The 16697-nt window shown below is 46.5% G+C and overlaps 1 protein-coding gene across 1 annotated transcript in view; it reads right to left on the reverse strand.

The window, feature by feature from the left end:
* LOC119397286 (THAP domain-containing protein 1) overlaps positions 1-7261 on the reverse strand; it is a 207179-nt gene extending 199918 nt beyond the window's left edge. Inside the window, exons 1-2 of the mRNA XM_049416514.1 lie at positions 4682-7261; positions 1738-1799 (exon numbers count right to left, since the gene is read on the reverse strand). The gene's annotated coding sequence lies outside the window, so the exon portion shown is untranslated. The remainder of the gene's footprint in view (positions 1-1737; positions 1800-4681) is intronic.
* Between the last annotated feature and the right edge of the window lie 9436 nt (positions 7262-16697).

The raw sequence follows: 16697 nt of genomic DNA on the forward strand, positions 1-16697 counted from the left end.
CTGCGTGGGAGCCCAGTATTCAACCTCTGAGCCATGCCGGTGCTTGAAACTGCCCAGCAAAAAGACCCTATACAGTCTTCATGTCGGGAAGGAACCACAATAACATATCTAATGTAGCGTGGTAGAAGAGTAAAATAACAACCACGTGTCACAGAATGCGAATTCTGTAACCAGGCGTCACACAATGCGAATTGCGCAACGAGTGAGTTGTTGAATGCTTCCAACCCATTACAAAGAGCTCTGCCATAATTCTTCATCGTCATTAGCCACAGCATCAACAAAGTGCACATAATGCCTTACAGGTGTTTAGCAGATACTACGGTTCTGCGCAGAATGACGAAAAATTGCGTAGTGGCTGCTTCCTTCCTTCACAAAAATTATGATTTATAGCGTAGTGGGTTCAACGCAAGTGCACTTCTATTGGTTGCCAAGGAAGCCCATAAGGCTCCCATGATCCATTTCCTCAGGGTAAAGTTAATTCCCTTTCTATGTCTCTTTCTCACGTTAGCGTATGTTATAAAGTGTGGTGGGAGAATGAAATAACGACCGGGCGTCACACAATGCGAAGTACGTACCTAGTGGGTCATTTAAAGCTTCAAACCCTGTCCGCCGCGGTGGTATAGCGGTTACGGTGCTCGGCTGCTGACCCGAAGGTCGCGGGTTCGATCCCGGCCGCGGCGGTCGCATTTCGATGGAGGCGAAATGGTAGAGGCCCGTGTACTTAGATTTAGGTGCACGTTAAAGAACACCAGATGGTCGAAATTTCCGGAGCCCTCCACTACGGCGTCTCTCATAATCATATCGTGGTTTTGGGACGTAAAACCCCAGAAAAAAAAAAGAAGCTTCAAACCCATTACAAAAGGCTCAGTCATAATTCTTCATCGTCATCAGTCGTCCCATCAAGAAACTGCCCATAATGCCTTAAAGATGGTGCCTCGCTTCTCCGCAGAATGACGAGTAATGTCGTCGTGGGTGCTTCCAACTTCACAAAAATTATCGTTTGTGGCGTAGTGGGTACGTTGCTAGTGTAGTTGTATTAGTAGCCACAAGAGAGTTTATAACGGACTCTAGAAATGCCGCTCTTCGGGCTTTCGCTGCGACTGTGCTGCGCTTTCCGCGCAGGCCTGGCGTTTTTTTCGTTTACTTACATTACTTCGTGCTTTGAAGTGAGCTGAGCAAGCTACGCGACAGAATGCAATGCAAGCAAAAATGAGATAAAGCATGTCTCCGAGAATCTATCTGATATTACTGAAAGATATTTACTGAGACTCCTACTATTATATTGTGCTAACAACACAGCGGGGGAACGCTACGAGTGTGTTTGCTTTATTTACACTTGTGTGCATATTTATCTTCCTAATGAGGTTCCAATCACGTGCCCGACGTTCCTTTACTTATTAAAATATGTCACTGCAACCCTGCTCTCACAAAAACATAAATCGGAGTGCAACCGAAGCGCAAAGAACTGAACTCTTCGCCAAACGTGTACATTCCTAAACCGTCTGCAGCGGGCCGATAATCTCAACGACCGCCATGTTGGATGTACAGTCGCGCCACCTAAAGGCCGTGAAAGTTGCGAATTGTACTAGCCGGTTTGTTTTTCACGCATCGTCATGTCGCTACACAAACCAATAGAAAGAGACTCAAGAGAATACGACAGTTTCCTATCATTCGCACAAACATGGCACATTTCATAACACACGTTAGCATTTGTGCGCTTCGGAAAAAGACACATACATGTCACGGAATCCATAGAAGAAGTTTCCACTGCAGATTAGCACTTCTTCGCTGCGTGTTATCTGGATCATAATAAAATTATTTCATCATCACCATCATACATTTGCTGTTCTTTTCGAAACAAACATCAATGCTCTGTGCACAGACGCACCAAACACAAAGTACGTGAGACAATGAAACTCTTCCCAAAAGTAGAAATGCAGGTGCAAGAAAATTTCGCTACCTGGCAACTACAATTATTAATAATAATAATAATAATAATAATAATAATAATAATAATAATAATAATAATAATAATAATAATAATAATAATTAGTTTTGGAAGTATGTGCGCAAACGGTCGAGCAAAAGTGCCGAGTCCTTCAGGATACTGGACCCAAATGGAGTAGAGGTTCAAGCCGTTGCTGACTGTTTTGCCATGCATTTTTCATCTGTCTACAAGTCTCCAGCCTCTGTAGCTAGTAATGGTCGACAGGTTAAGGCAGTTGGCACAGCTGATGCTGTGTCGCTAGATGAAGATTCCATTTCAGAATGCATTAAGCGCTTGAAACCATCCTTTTCAGCTGGCCCAGATGGCATCCCCTCTGCCATACTAAAAGCCTATGGCAGTATACTTGTCCCAGTATTGACTACCATATTTAATAAGTGTCTGCATGCTTCAACGTTTCCTAGCATGTGGAAAACTGCTCGTGTTTTCCCAGTGTTTAAGTCTGGCTGTAAAAGTGACGTCTCGAACTACCGCCCTATTTCCCTTCTTTGTGCCGCATCCAAAATCTTTGAGCTTGCTCTTCACAAAATATTGTCTTTTGATGTAAAAAATTCATTGATTGTGAATCAGCATGGGTTTCTCGCTGGCCGCTCAACTGTCACTAATCTTGCCAGTTTCATGATGCAAGTCTCCACGCCTATTTCGCAGAGAGGACAGGTTGACGCTATTTACTGTGACCTTAGCAAAGCTTTTGATGTTGTCAGCCATTCGCTGCTTGTGGATAAACTTGCACACTTTGATGTTGATTCTTCAATTGTGAATCTCCTCCATAGCTATCTTCTTGATAGATTATGTTACGTTGCCGTTAATGGCCAAACGTCCTCTTTGTATAAAGCTACTAGTGGGGTTCCTCAAGGGTCGGTACTGGGCCCACTCCTCTTTTTAATTTATGTTAATGATGTTTCTTCTGTCATTCGGAATTCTTCTTTCCTTTTGTATGCCGATGACATAAAGATATTTAAGGAAATTCATTCAGTTATCGATTGTCGCTTGCTGCAATCTGATTTGTGTTCTTTTTCTGAATGGTGCAGGAGCAATAACCTTTCCCTAAATATTTCAAAAACCAAGGTAATGAGTTTCACTCGAAAAACATCTAGTGTGCCATTTTTATATTCTGTCAATTCTGTGTCGTTGTGTAAGGTATGTGAGATCAATGATCTAGGTGTTCTTTTTGATAGCACCTTACACTTTTCTGCTCACGCTAAGCGTGTTGCTTTGCGGGGTCTTCGCACCCTAGGCTGTGTTTGCAGAATGTCTAGAGAATTCCGTTCTCCTGTGCCCTTCCGAAAATTGTACACCGCGCTATGTCTTCCTCAACTAGAGTATGCATCTGTGATCTGGAATGGCATTCCTAATTCCAGCAGCAACGCCATTGAGCGAGTCCAGAAAAAATTCCTCAGCATATATAACCATCGCTTTGCTAAAAATGACTCTGGATCTCGTTCAAGTACTGCTGAATTATTATCACTGCCATCACTTCACTGCCGACGAAATCGCTCTGATCTCTTATTTCTCTACAAGCTAGTCCACGGTATCATATCCTGCCCTGTACTTCTCAATTGTGTAAATTTTCGAATTCCGCGTAAGTTAACGAGAGAGAACAGACCGTTTCATGTACCCGCCTGCTTCTTCCAACACTCTACCGTTCACAGAATACAAAGTCTCTATAATGTTAATTTTCTTGATCTTGACGTTTTTCATAGCCCACAATCATTATTTTTATCCGAGCTTTGCACTGTTTTGACATAGTGTGGCACAATGTACAAAGTCATCCCTTCTCAGTCTTTCCACATAGTTGTATATATGCAATCTAATTTTTTATGCCCCGTCAATATTTCTCGTGTTGTCTTATTTTACTCCTCCCCTGTTGTGTTCATTTCTCTTTGTCTACGTGTTTTTGCACTTTTTATTTCTGAAAACTGTCTGTATTGTATTGTTTATTTTTATTGTATTTTTTTTGCGTGCGCCAGCATAAAGACCTTACGGTTGTTCCTGGGCACGTTAAATAAATCATTGATCATTGATCATTGATCATTATTATTATTATTATTATTATTATTATTATTATTATTATTATTATTATTATTATTATTATTATTATTATTATTATAATCTGTCAATTCTGTGTCGTTGTGTAAGGTATGTGAGATCAATGATCTAGGTGTTCTTTTTGATAGCACCTTACACTTTTCTGCTCACGCTAAGCGTGTTGCATTGCGAGGTCTTCGCACCCTAGGCTGCGTTTGTAGAATGTCTAGAGAATTCCGTTCTCCTGTGCCCTTCCGAAAATTGTACACCGCGCTATGTCTTCCTCAACTAGAGTATGCATCTGTGATCTGGAATGGCATTCCTAATTCCAGCAGCAACGCCATTGAGCGAGTCCAGAAAAAATTCCTAAGCATTTACAACCATCATTTTGCTAGAAATGACTCTGGATCTCGTTCTAACGCTGCTGGATTATTATCATTGCCATCACTTTGCTGCCGACGAAATCGCGCTGATCTGTTATTTCTTTACAAGCTTGTGCATGGTATCATATCCTGCCCTGTACTGCTCAACTGTCTTAATTTCCGAACTCCACGTAAGCTGACCAGAGAGAATAGGCCTTTTCATGTAGCCGCCTGCCTCTGTGAACATTCGACCATTGGCAGGATACAACGTCTTTACAATGCTTACTTTTTGGAGCTCGATGTTTTTCACAGCTCCCAGTCGTTGTTCTGCTCCGAGCTTCGCACTGTACTTACATAGCCTCGTACACTGTTGACATCTTTTTGTCTGCCTGCGCATAGTTGTATATGTGCAATTTTAAAACGTTTTTTATCCCTCATATTTTATTATTAATGTTTGCATTTGTTTTTTTTTTGTTTTTTTTTGTTTTTTTTCGTGCGCCAGTACAAAGACCTTACGGTTGTTCCTGGGCACATTAAATAAACGTTTGATTGATTATTATTATTATTATTATTATTATTATTATTATTATTATTATTATTATTATTATTATTATTATTATTATTATTATTATTATTATTATTATTATTATACCTGCAGCTGTGGAATAAATATACAGCGCTCTTCAGATTCGAACACCGCACAGGAGGCACACTTTTGAGCGGTATGCATAGTTCAAAATTACACGCGCAAAATGCACCGGCACAACGGTACCTTGGGACAGAAGAAATGGCCGAGATGTAGTGTTGCGTGCAGTGACCAACGCTCGGCTGTCATGAAACCTGACCAAGCTAGGCGCAATTACAATGCCACCAGATATCCAGCGATCGCATGGAGCGAGAAACACGTCACCATTAAGGATGGTATCAGACGTCAACGTCACAACATTCTCATTGCCAGGTGAAATGGAGCAATCGGCCGCCGTGACCAAACGCAGTTTTCGAGCATCGTCATCAGATGAAAATTCCGTGTCCGTCATATGAACTTCTCGCTGATGACAAGATATCACGGCCGACGCTGAAGAAAGAAAGTCCCATCCTAAGATAAGTTCGTGGGTACATGACGACAGCACGAGAAACTGAATGTGATGAAGTATGCCATCGATGAAAACTCGCGCTGTGCACACACCAACGGGCTGAACAAGAACTTCATTGGCACACCGAAGGGGAGGTCCAGTATACGGCGTTTTTACTTTTCGCAAGCGTGAACACAGTTCAATACTAATGACGGAAAGCGCTGCACCCGTGTATACCAATGCAACAGTACATTTGAGGGCCGCTGCGGAGGAGTTTCACATAGCCCGAATGATGCAGCTTTCCCTCCCGAAGCTGCACTATTTAGTTTTCCGGGCGATGGCCCGGGGACGAATTAGCTGGTCGAAGGGGAGAAGACGAGCGGCGCGTCGGTGACGGAGAGCGGCGACGCGGGAAACGAGAAGCAGCGGCACCGTCGAGGCTCTGCGGAGATGGTGAGCGACGTTCATAACTTTGGTAGGAGCGACCATGTTGCGGAACCGCAGCACGAAACTCGTCTCTTTCATAGGAGTCGTAGCCCCGTCTTTCGTCCTGTTGACGGCGTCGGCAAAACCTGGTAATATGGCCACGGACTCCACAATAACAGCAAACTGGCCGAGGAGGGCGCCAGGCGTTGGCAGGCGGAAGCGACGTTCGTGGTGACAGAACATTCACCGAACCGTGCATTGTGGTCGCGTGGGGTTGTGTCTGTTGAGGAGGTGCGAAAGCTACAACCTGGGCGTAAGTTGGCGCAGGTAGAGGGTCATGCCTGGGAACTTCCGCACACGTCATGGCAACGAGTTCTTCCCTGACGATGTTGCGGAGGCTGCTGCCAGAAGACGTCGTACGGAGCTCGAGTGGGCAAGACATAGCTTGTGCTTGAAGTTCCTCACGTATGATGGAACGAATCAACGCGCGTAGCTCGCTGTCATTGGTTGCGCTCAGATGAGTTGTGTCAGGCTGCAGACGTAGTAGATGGAGTTCATCAAGGCGCTGACACGTGGCGACGACTTCTGAGACTGTAGTGGGGTTCTGCACTGCAAGGGCATTGAATGCCGCAGCCCCAATGCCTTTGAGCAGGTGGCGGACCCTGTCATTCTCCGTCATTGAGTTGTTCACGCGGCGACAAAGAGCGAGGACATCTTCTATGTAAGAAGTGTAGGACTCGCCGGTTTGCTGAACACGCTCGGCTAACTTCTTTTTGGCGATGTCTGAGCGGATTGAAGGGTTCGCGAAAATCTCCCGCAACTCGTGTTTAAATGAGGTCGAATCCACGAAGTCCAGCTCGTGGTTAAAAAACCAAGTCTTGGCTACACCCGTCAGGTAGAAGGCGACGCGAGTGAGTTTGGCAGAGTCGTCCCAGTGGTTGAGTGAACTCACGCGCTCATACTGCTCCAACCAGTCTTCAACGTCGTCCCCACGAAGGCCAGCGAACACCGGTGGATCCTTCTGGGGTGTGGTGACCAAACAAGAAGGAGTTCCCGTTGGGGCAGGCGTCGTAGATGCGCCAGGGTTGGAGCGCTCGTCTTGCGACATTGCTGAGGTCTGTTGGTGCAAACGGCCACCTGAACGGAGCTCCAGGGGTGTGTTGTAGCGGAAGTCGTAGGGGCACCAGTAGAGCGAGAGGACTGAGGGACCGGACAGCACAATCCACCACTTGTGAGACAACGTTCAGGCCGCAAGACTCTTCTTTATTGCCCTCGAGCCTGAGCCCCACTACTCAGACCCAAGCGGTGATGATGAGTATATACAGGTGAGAAGATGGCGAGTATGAAGAATGCTCACAATACATACTTATACATATACGGTTCATGACGGCGGCGACGGCGACGGCAAAATCCAGCCGAGACTGTCCATATAATTGCTATCGCAATAAAAATGACTAATCGTTTCTTCCTGATTACAGAAGAGGCAAAGAGAGGAGTTCACTAAACCTGATCGATGGACGTAAAAATTGAGAGAAGTAACGCGGCAACGAATTTTTGTTATGGCAACTTCCATTAACCTTGAATTAGCTAAATCGCTGTGCCAAGGGAATAGAAGGTGCTTGTACTCTGGAGAAGCTGTCAATGCCGAGTCTAATAAGCTTTTTCTAATTGTAAGTGTGCGGAAACGCGCAGTCGTGATGTGAGCTGTTGGCGGGAAAACAGGAATTATCGTTGCAGTCAGCGACGCCTTTGCCAGACTGTCCGCTATTTCATTGCGAAACAAACCCTTGTGGCCAGGTAGCCAAATTAAATTAATACATTGTAGATGCGCGGGGACCAGTATTTTAAAGAGCTTTGTTATAGGTGTGTCACCTGATTTGGAAAGCGAAGAGCACACAGACAATGAATCGGTCATTACTGCCGCTACAGGAATTGAAGTACTTAACTTGCGTAAAGCCAGAATTATTGCCATAAAAGCAGCAAGGCAAACGGGAATAAAATCCGGCAATCGCAGTGAAAAAGACCAATCAAGTTCAGGGCAAAATGTTCCGATACCAGATCTTTCCTGAACTGCGATGCATCCGTTGCAATAAAAACATTCGTTGACATAGTTTGTAGATGTTCTTGCAACAAACCATTTAAAATGCCGGAAGGTAACAATTTCGCGTGGTTCGGAAAAATATCATGATACACAATTTCGGGATAGTTATGTTGTGTAGTCAGAGGAAGCAAATCACGAATTTGTACATTTAGTGGATCAAGTACCGACTGAACAAATACAATTTGTGGTTTATGAATTTTGGGCCAATGCGCTGAGAAAAAGAAGTCAGGATCCGTGATAAAAATGATCTGATCGTGGATAGAGGGTGATTCGTATAATCTTAAGAAAGTTTGCACCGTTAGAAGGTTAAATCGGCACAAAAGGGGTGGCGTGCGCGCTTCTAGGTATAACACTGCATTTGCAGCATATTTAGGAAGGCCTAAGCACAGCCGTAGAGCTTCTCCTGGACACTTAGTGAGCGCGGTCTCGTACGAACTTGTCGTCGTCGACATCTCGCGAGAGTCAGCCTTCTTCATGGCAGGTTGCAGCTCACCGACGATTTCGCCTGGCGATCTCTGGAACGGACCGTGGGCTGCCGAGAGCTCGTGCATAGACGATGATGATGACGATGCGTTGAAACGTATAGAGACGTGCGCCTAAAATGGACACCATGGTCGAGTATCGGAGGCAATGTAAAGGGAGGGGGAGGGGGGGGGAGTAACTACAGACGCTTTCAATACTGAAGCATTATATGGAGAGGTGCGAATTCCGGCCAAGCAAAAAAAAAGTTGAGAAGTCATTTCACTCTGCAAACGTGGACGACCAACGAAGCTGTTTAGTCCAAAACATAGAGGTGACACAGAATTTAAAGCCGTAGCCGATCACACAGCCTGCAACGAAACCCGAAATGTCTGTTCACAAATATTGATTGCTGTTTGCTGCCTGTGTGCCTGTGGCAAGATATCAATAAAGTTGACTGAGAAGAAGAAAAAGAAGAAGTAGGCTTTCGCCTTCCTGTCCCCCAATGTGGGTATGAGCTGCAGCTTCTAGAGTCTACTCTAATTCCAGTCGTCTTAAAGCTCGCTCACACCTGCTAGTAGCAGCGGTGGCGCGACCAAGTTAGCCGCAAGGCGACTGGTCGCAAACAATCGCAAATGGTCGCTTTCGTCGCAAAGCTACTCATTTCGCTCAGTTTGGATTCATGAAAATTAAAATAAGCAAGCTACCAAGAAGAGTACAGGAAAGGAAAGACGCTTTTTCCTTTCGTCTATCGTTATTGGTGGTTTCCGTCATCTAATTTTCTTGAAGCGTGCACCGACTACCCCAAAAACAAGTTTTACTGGAGATATGCAGGAAGAGGGCGTCAGCTTATTTGTCATGGCTATGCGAGCAGACGTGAATTCTGTATGGCGACGGGCATAGGTCGCACGCAGGTGTGAACATCGGCCGCGTAGAGCCGCCTTTTGATCGCCAGTCGCAAATGGTCGCGCGACCGGTGGTAGTCGCATATGTGAACGACTGTTTAGGCTAATGCACAAAAAAACCGTGTGACTTTTTTCTGTTCCGTCTGAGGACAGGGCCACTCGCTGGTTGTTTCGCGGATTCGCGGAATCTGGTCGGCATAAATTAGCACAACGTCTGCGTAGTCCTCAATCTGACGTCACCACGTTTTGCGGCTTCTGGTAGACATTTGACTCACAGGTAAAATCGACCAATCAGGGCGGGCTAGCACGTTAACAGCACTTGTGGAATAAAACAAACAAACAAAAACAATGAGAATTCCTTGTAATATCGCTTGTGCAGAAGCGATGAGAAAGCGGGGGATTATGAATATACGTTTCGGCAAGTTTCCTTGTCCAAACGCCGGCTCTGGAGGTATTTTAAAGCGAAAGCTGTTATCAGATCACAACGGCAGTGGGATAGTAGTCCGCCACCGCCGCGGGTGTCCGTAACCGCTATCGCGCCAAATAAGACAAAAAAAAAAGAAGTACGAAAAAAAAATTGCCAGGCCTGCGCGGAACACGCAGCAAAGTCACAGCGAAAGCAGGATTGGATTAGAAAAATTAACACCATCTTCCCAAAGGGAACCCTGATGGGATGCGAAGCAGCAGCGTTGCGCACGGGTGGCGTCACGGGTTGAACGGCGCTAACGCGGGTGCTGCGGTGAGCGCTGCAAGATTCGTTTGAAGCGATGGCTGGCGTAGGTCTTGTTTCTTCAGAGTGGACACGGGCGCTGGACCGGAGCTGGCTCGCGTCTCGTCGGTGTTACCCGCGCGCCGTCTCCATTCTCGAACGCGGTCGGCGTTCTTGACTCGCGCCTCGTCGGTGTCGTTGGTCTTCCGCTGTCTTCCGAGCCGAAAGACTGTTACCAAGGTATATGTAAACTGGTAGCGTAACTTCCGTGTCTAGCCGGTGGCTAGTTGTTGCAACAGTCGCCATTTATGTGAGGAGGGGACAAACAGAATTAAAAAAAAAATGAAAAAGATGACGTCACAACCGGAAGCGGAAATGACGTCACGTTTTAACGCGATGGGCGCGCAATTATGAAATTTTTTGACAGGGCGCCGCTTCTTACTTTTTTTTATAGCTGCACGTTCTTTTTCTTATCATTATGACGGCTCCCTAATGGAAGCCTGCAAGATAACGGGAAGACGAAAAAGACAGATCTGATAAATAAGGGGTATTTTATTGGCGAAATATTGCAGTTAAACAGGATATTACCCCAAAATATATAACACAGAAATCAGAAGTAGCATAACAATTCAACGTGCACACAAACCTTGCACACGTGTTGCTCTTGCATCCGTAGACAGCGCAGCCTTTCTTCGTGTAGCGTGGCGGACTCATCGTCCCGAAGGGTGACAGCACGCCGGCCGTGCGCTGGCAAAACACAGTCACTGAAATGGTTCCCGATGGCTGCGATGGTCTATATTACCTTCTGCCAAGTACCACGACTAGAAAACAACGCTTATGCGAGGAAATCACCTACGGACGACAGGCACAAACCTACTAGAGTGTACTAGAATATTTTGAGTGGCGCAACCGGCTGCCGTGGAGCGGCCTATTTTGTGTAGAAAATAGCGGCGGCGCTGCAGTCGACTACTCTTGAAAGGGTCCCCCGCCATTGCAGGCGGCTGCTTGCCGGTGCGTTTCATGGCCGGTGAGATAAAACCACGGTGTAAACTTTTCTTACACCGTGGATAAAACAAATAGAACGTAGAAATGGACGCTCCATCGCAACTGAACTACATTAACGTGCCGGCTATAACAAATATGCGCCGTGCGAGCCCCTGGCAGACTGGAATTTTTTTGTTTTTTTGGAGCGACGCTTCTTAGGCCCGCACCCCGCCGTCGAAGCTCTAGATGCGGCGCCGGCGCAAAAAGACAAGAAAACGCCGCGCGCGGCACAAGGAAAAAGAAAAACACGGCGCGCGTCGCTCAACAAACAATGCGCGCAGCGCAAATAAACCGTTTCAAAACGTAGTACATGGTCGGTCGCGTTCCATGTCTACGGAGCTTCGCTCATCGGTTGTATTCGTACAGAGAACTGTTGATTTTTTTTTTCTTTTTCATTTTTCTTTTTTTTTTTGCGACGCGCAAGATGATTGTACATTGTCATGCTGTGGTGAAGCGCGACAATAATGCAGTTCTAGGAAACGCTGTTGTTAGCCTGACGTTTCTTGAAATTTGCTCTAAGCATATAGCTTCAACTTGCACGCAACGTATACACCGTTAAACTCAGGGAATTCACGCACTGCCCACGATGTCAATGGAACGGCGAACTTGTGCAGGTCGTCAACGGAGGCGGCTTGAACTTCAATACAGTGGCTAGGCGGGCTTGTTGGTACGTACACATAGTTATTCTAAAACAGCGCACAAACGGGATATGTGTGTCCCGTTTGTGCGGTAGTGTGGTACCTTTCATGTCCCGTTTGTGCGCTGTTTTAAAAAAATTGGGGGACCCTTAAGCTTCGCCTTTAAGAGTTGAACGCAATAGCGAAATCCGGCCCCTGGTGCGCACTTCAACCACTAAGTGCATACTTATTAAAGTGTATTGTTACACACACACGCACACAGACACACACACGCGCGCGCGCGAGAATGGTACATACAGGTTTTTGATCTAAAGCAAGAGTCGCATGGCCTCCAAGATACACGCCGCGCGCTTGCCATCTCGGAGGCAATGAAGAGTCTCACAATGCCTTACAGATGGCAGGACATTATCTAGCGTTTGCTGTTTGTTTGATCCATGGAGGAAGGAAAAACTAAGGAGAGGCCCTGACGTCACATTCGTGAAGCCTCCGCATCGCAAACGCCCGCATTGCCTCCTAGCGAAAGAGCAGCGAAACATTTCGCGACTTCCGTCTCGTCGTTTGCAAGCGCATGCGCGCCTTGAGCGAGTCGCGAAACTTTTGCAGCCTTTTTTTGTTTGTTTTTCGCCGTGCAAGCGGCGTAGTCGATTCACGCGTGCTGCTCCTCCTGTGTGTTCGTTAGGAAAGCTACGCAATGCCCAGCTGTTGCGTATACCCTGTGCAAATCGCGTGCACTGCGGGCAGTACCGGGTGTCACTTTTCATGTGTACGTATACGTTCGCGTCATTACTGATCACTAAGGCATGGTATTTGCATGCGGAGCTCTCGGATGTGCGCTCTGTTGCTTCTTACTCGTTGTGTCAACTCGGAACACATGTGAAATTTTGTTTTTGGCGTCTGACGCGCCGTACATACCATGCGCTGAAGGCATCGTACGTTTTAGAGGCTGTGTCGTTCAAGCGAAAGGTCAATAAACGTTTCTTGTTGTTATAGGACTACGTGATGTATGTATTGTGCGGTGTGCGCTCGCTGCGTGCTTGTGTTGTGTGCGCACTGGAATTACAAACTTTACGTGCACGATCGCGTATACAATACAGCGGTGTCTTCCTTTCGACGTGAAGTTACGTCAACTATAGGTTGGCGTTGCGCCGAATAGCTATGACGCTCACTCAATCGGGCAATAGATCTGGAAATCGGGCTACGAGAAAGGAAAAGAAAGGCCTAACACCCAGCAGTACGCGTAAGTCACTGCGAGGTGAGGTCGAATACGATGAGGCAGAGGCTGAATGTTTTTGGTTACGGCACGTACCGGTACTTTCTGTACTGTTGCACAAAAACGCTCCGCGAAGAATTTCAGCACGCAGCGCTCGGGCCTGCCATGCACGAACAGCCCGGTAAACGTCTGCTTGCAACATTTTACTGCGTGCGAACCGCACAATACGCGCTAAGTTTACGCCGGGACTACAAATCCGAGCAGAATCGAACCACCGCGGAGAGCACGCCGCGGGGCGTCTGCTGTTTTGTTTGCCCCATACCGGTTTGTTTGCCCCATAAATCTGACGTCACTTCCGCCACACTTTTCGCAATGCATTGGGATACGATAGGGCCTCTCCTTAGTTTTTCCTTCCTCCATGGTTTGATCAACGCCTTCTCTGGAAAGGCAGCATTGGCTTTATATGTTTTCCGCTAGATGGACATAGTTGTCCATTTCCTTTCTCGATTTTTCGCTCACGGATGATTTTTCGCTCACAACCAACGGTCCCGGCACCGGCGGCGGAATTTCTGCGACACGAGCTCTCTAACGCTATCGCGTTAATAAGTAGGAGGCGGCTTGCTCAGAAGCAAAGCCCACGACCACGCCCCCCTTTCACCGCCTTCGTTCGCAGTAGCGACTGTTGAACATTCGTCGGGTGACGTCGTTTCCTTTCACTGTGACCGTCAGACGCAAGCTGGCGCCGTTTTGTCCGAGGCCGCGGTGCCGGTGTTTCCTTGGAGAGATATGACTGTGCATTCGGTAAAATTGTCGGCACCGCGTCAGGTCGAATAGACGGCTTTCCTCTCGGCACTCGAACTTCCGCTCCGTTAGTTACATGCACGTATAATCTCTCTTGATGAAGTGAAGCTCAAATTCACACAAAGCGCAATCGGCACCGAGGGGCTCGTCAAGTCGGCAGAAATTTCTTTCCCACACATAATTTGTCGCTCTTTATCATCGGGAGTATGGTGCCTTGACGGACGCTTTGTCCGCGCATCGAGACACACTAATTTGGAGCTTTAAAAAGAAAAATCACAGCATATCCACGGAGTGAATGATGATGAGTGGGCGAAGCTGCGGAGGTTCATCGGTAAACCGTGAATCTTCCGTGAATCCTGCCCAGTACATCATCACCGACGTGAGATCGGGCGCGTTTATACTAAAGGTTCGATGAGCTATGACGACTTGCAGCTCACTTTAATTTTACATGTACGCTGTGAATTTTCATTGTTTAGAAAACCATTGCTTTAGAAAACATCTGGCGTCTTTCGTTAAGCAGCTGGCGTCTTTTCGTTTTGCTTTAGAAACATCTGGCGTTCTTTCGTTTTGCTTTTTGAAAACATCTGGCGTCTTTTGTTGGTTTATTTCATCAGTCAACGGCGTTTTGAACAAAATTTTTATTCTTTAATCACGCACAGGAGAAATCTCACCAGGCACTACCTTGGAGGTAAACAATGGCTGCTAATGGGAATGAGAGACAGAAGAAGTCGGCTTGTAGCTAACACTTACACTTTTACTTCTACTAACGTTTCCTACTGGAACATGCCAATGGCTTCTAATGGGGAATGAGAGACAGAAGAATTCGGCTTTTAGTTAACGCGCACGCTGCGAATTTTTTATTGTTCAACAACGCACAGGAAAAATCTCCCACCTTGGAGGTCAAGATCTGGTACTAGCGTTACGACTGGTTACGCACTACTACGACTACGAGGGACGAACGGGTGCCGCCTTAAGGAGCTTCGCCCCTAAAAGCGATATTTACTGAAAAACCAAAAAGACGCGTACCATCAAGGAAAAAAGTAAGGACAGGACAGAAAGGGCGTCACCAGCAGCAGCGGCTCCGAATTAGAAAGAGGGGAACAGAAGGCAGGGCCCACTATAGAAGAAATGTAACTTAATAGAACTTTTTGTTGGGCTAGTTGGTACATGCTTACTGAAAAACCAAAAGGACGCATACCATCAAGGAAAAAAGTAAGGACAGGACAGAAAGGGCGTCACCAGCAGCAGCGGCTCCGAATTAGAAAGAGGGGAACAGAAGGCAGGGCCCACTATAGAAGAAATGTAACTTAATAGAACTTTTTGTTGGGCTAGTTGGTACATGCTTACTGAAAAGCCAAAAAGACGCGTACCATCAAGGAAAAAAGTAAGGACAGGACAGAAAGGGCGTCACCAGCAGCAGCGGCTCCGAATTAGAAAGAGGGGAAGAGAAGGCAGGGCCCACTATAGAAGAAATGTAACTTAATAGAACTTTTTGTTCGTACATGCTTACTGAAAAACCAAAAAGACGCGTACCATCAAGCAAAAAAGTAAGGACAGGACAGAAAGGGCGTCACCAGCAGCAGCGGCTCCGAATTAGAAAGAGGGGAACAGCCCAACAAAAAGTTCTATTAAGTTACATTTCTTCTATAGTGGGCCCTGCCTTCTGTTCCCCTCTTTCTAATTCGGAGCCGCTGCTGCTGGTGACGCCCTTTCTGTCCTGTCCTTACTTTTTTCCTTGATGGTACGCGTCTTTTTGGTTTTTCAGTAAGCATGTACCAACTAGCCCAACAAAAAGTTCTATTAAGTTACATTTCTTCTATAGTGGGCCCTGCCTTCTGTTCCCCTCTTTCTAATTCGGAGCCGCTGCTGCTGGTGACGCCCTTTCTGTCCTGTCCTTACTTTTTTCCTTGATGGTACGCGTCTTTTTGGTTTTTCAGTAAGCATGTACCAACTAGCCCAACAAAAAGTTCTATTAAGTTACATTTCTTCTATAATGGGCCCTGCCTTCTGTTCCCCTCTTTCTAATTCGGAGCCGCTGCTGCTGGTGACGCCCTTTCTGTCCTGTCCTTACTTTTACCTTGATGGTACGCGTCTTTTTGGTTTTTCAGTAAGCATGTACCAACTAGCCCAACAAAAAGTTCTAAAAGCGATATCTTGCGGCCTTCGTTCATGCGGGCGTACACAGTCTTGCACCCGAGCGCGTAGCAGTGATTTAAACACTGTTCCCCTTTTTTTTTTGTCACTGATGTGCGGCGCAACTCGCAGACGCGAACGCAAGCGAGTCGGCACATGCCAACTTTCCTCGGCGCGGCCGGGCAAGAGGGTAGACGCGCGCGTTCCTTCACTTACTCGTGTCGCGTCCCCGGCCGTGTTCAAGATTATGCGACGCCAGCGCCGCCGCTACTTTCTTCAAAAGAGGGGACACCGGTTTGCATGGTGCGCCGGCTTTGGTTGCGCCACTGAAAATATTCTAGTACACTCTAAACCTACTACGCAAAAACGAGCGACGCCATTTGCATCTGAAAATGCGCAAAACCGTTGGCCCATGTTACCAGACTGCCTGCATGTGCCCGCTGTTTCTGAAAATAAACGAAAAAAATTGGCCACTCAACCACATACCCAAGACTAAAGTTTGATTAAAGTAATCTACTAATTTAATTCGAGACAAATAAAATTAAAACTAATAAAATAAACGTTTCATTAATTTTTTGTTTTCATTATTTGTCCCCCCCTCACCTAGTAGCGCTTTGATCGTCACGCGAGCGTTGATGTTTGTCGCAATAGGTTTCCGACCACTTTTCGTTCCGACTTTCGCGACCTATTTAGATTGACCTTGCTGTTACCACTCGATGTGCGCTCGAGTGTTGCGAGCGGTGGAGAGGGTGAAGCGAGAGAGATGTGACACGTACAGACATGCACTGCGAGGGGAGCGTGAA

Source organism: Rhipicephalus sanguineus, chromosome 6 (assembly GCF_013339695.2).
Source record: "Rhipicephalus sanguineus isolate Rsan-2018 chromosome 6, BIME_Rsan_1.4, whole genome shotgun sequence".
Classification (NCBI taxonomy): Eukaryota; Metazoa; Arthropoda; class Arachnida; order Ixodida; family Ixodidae; genus Rhipicephalus; species Rhipicephalus sanguineus.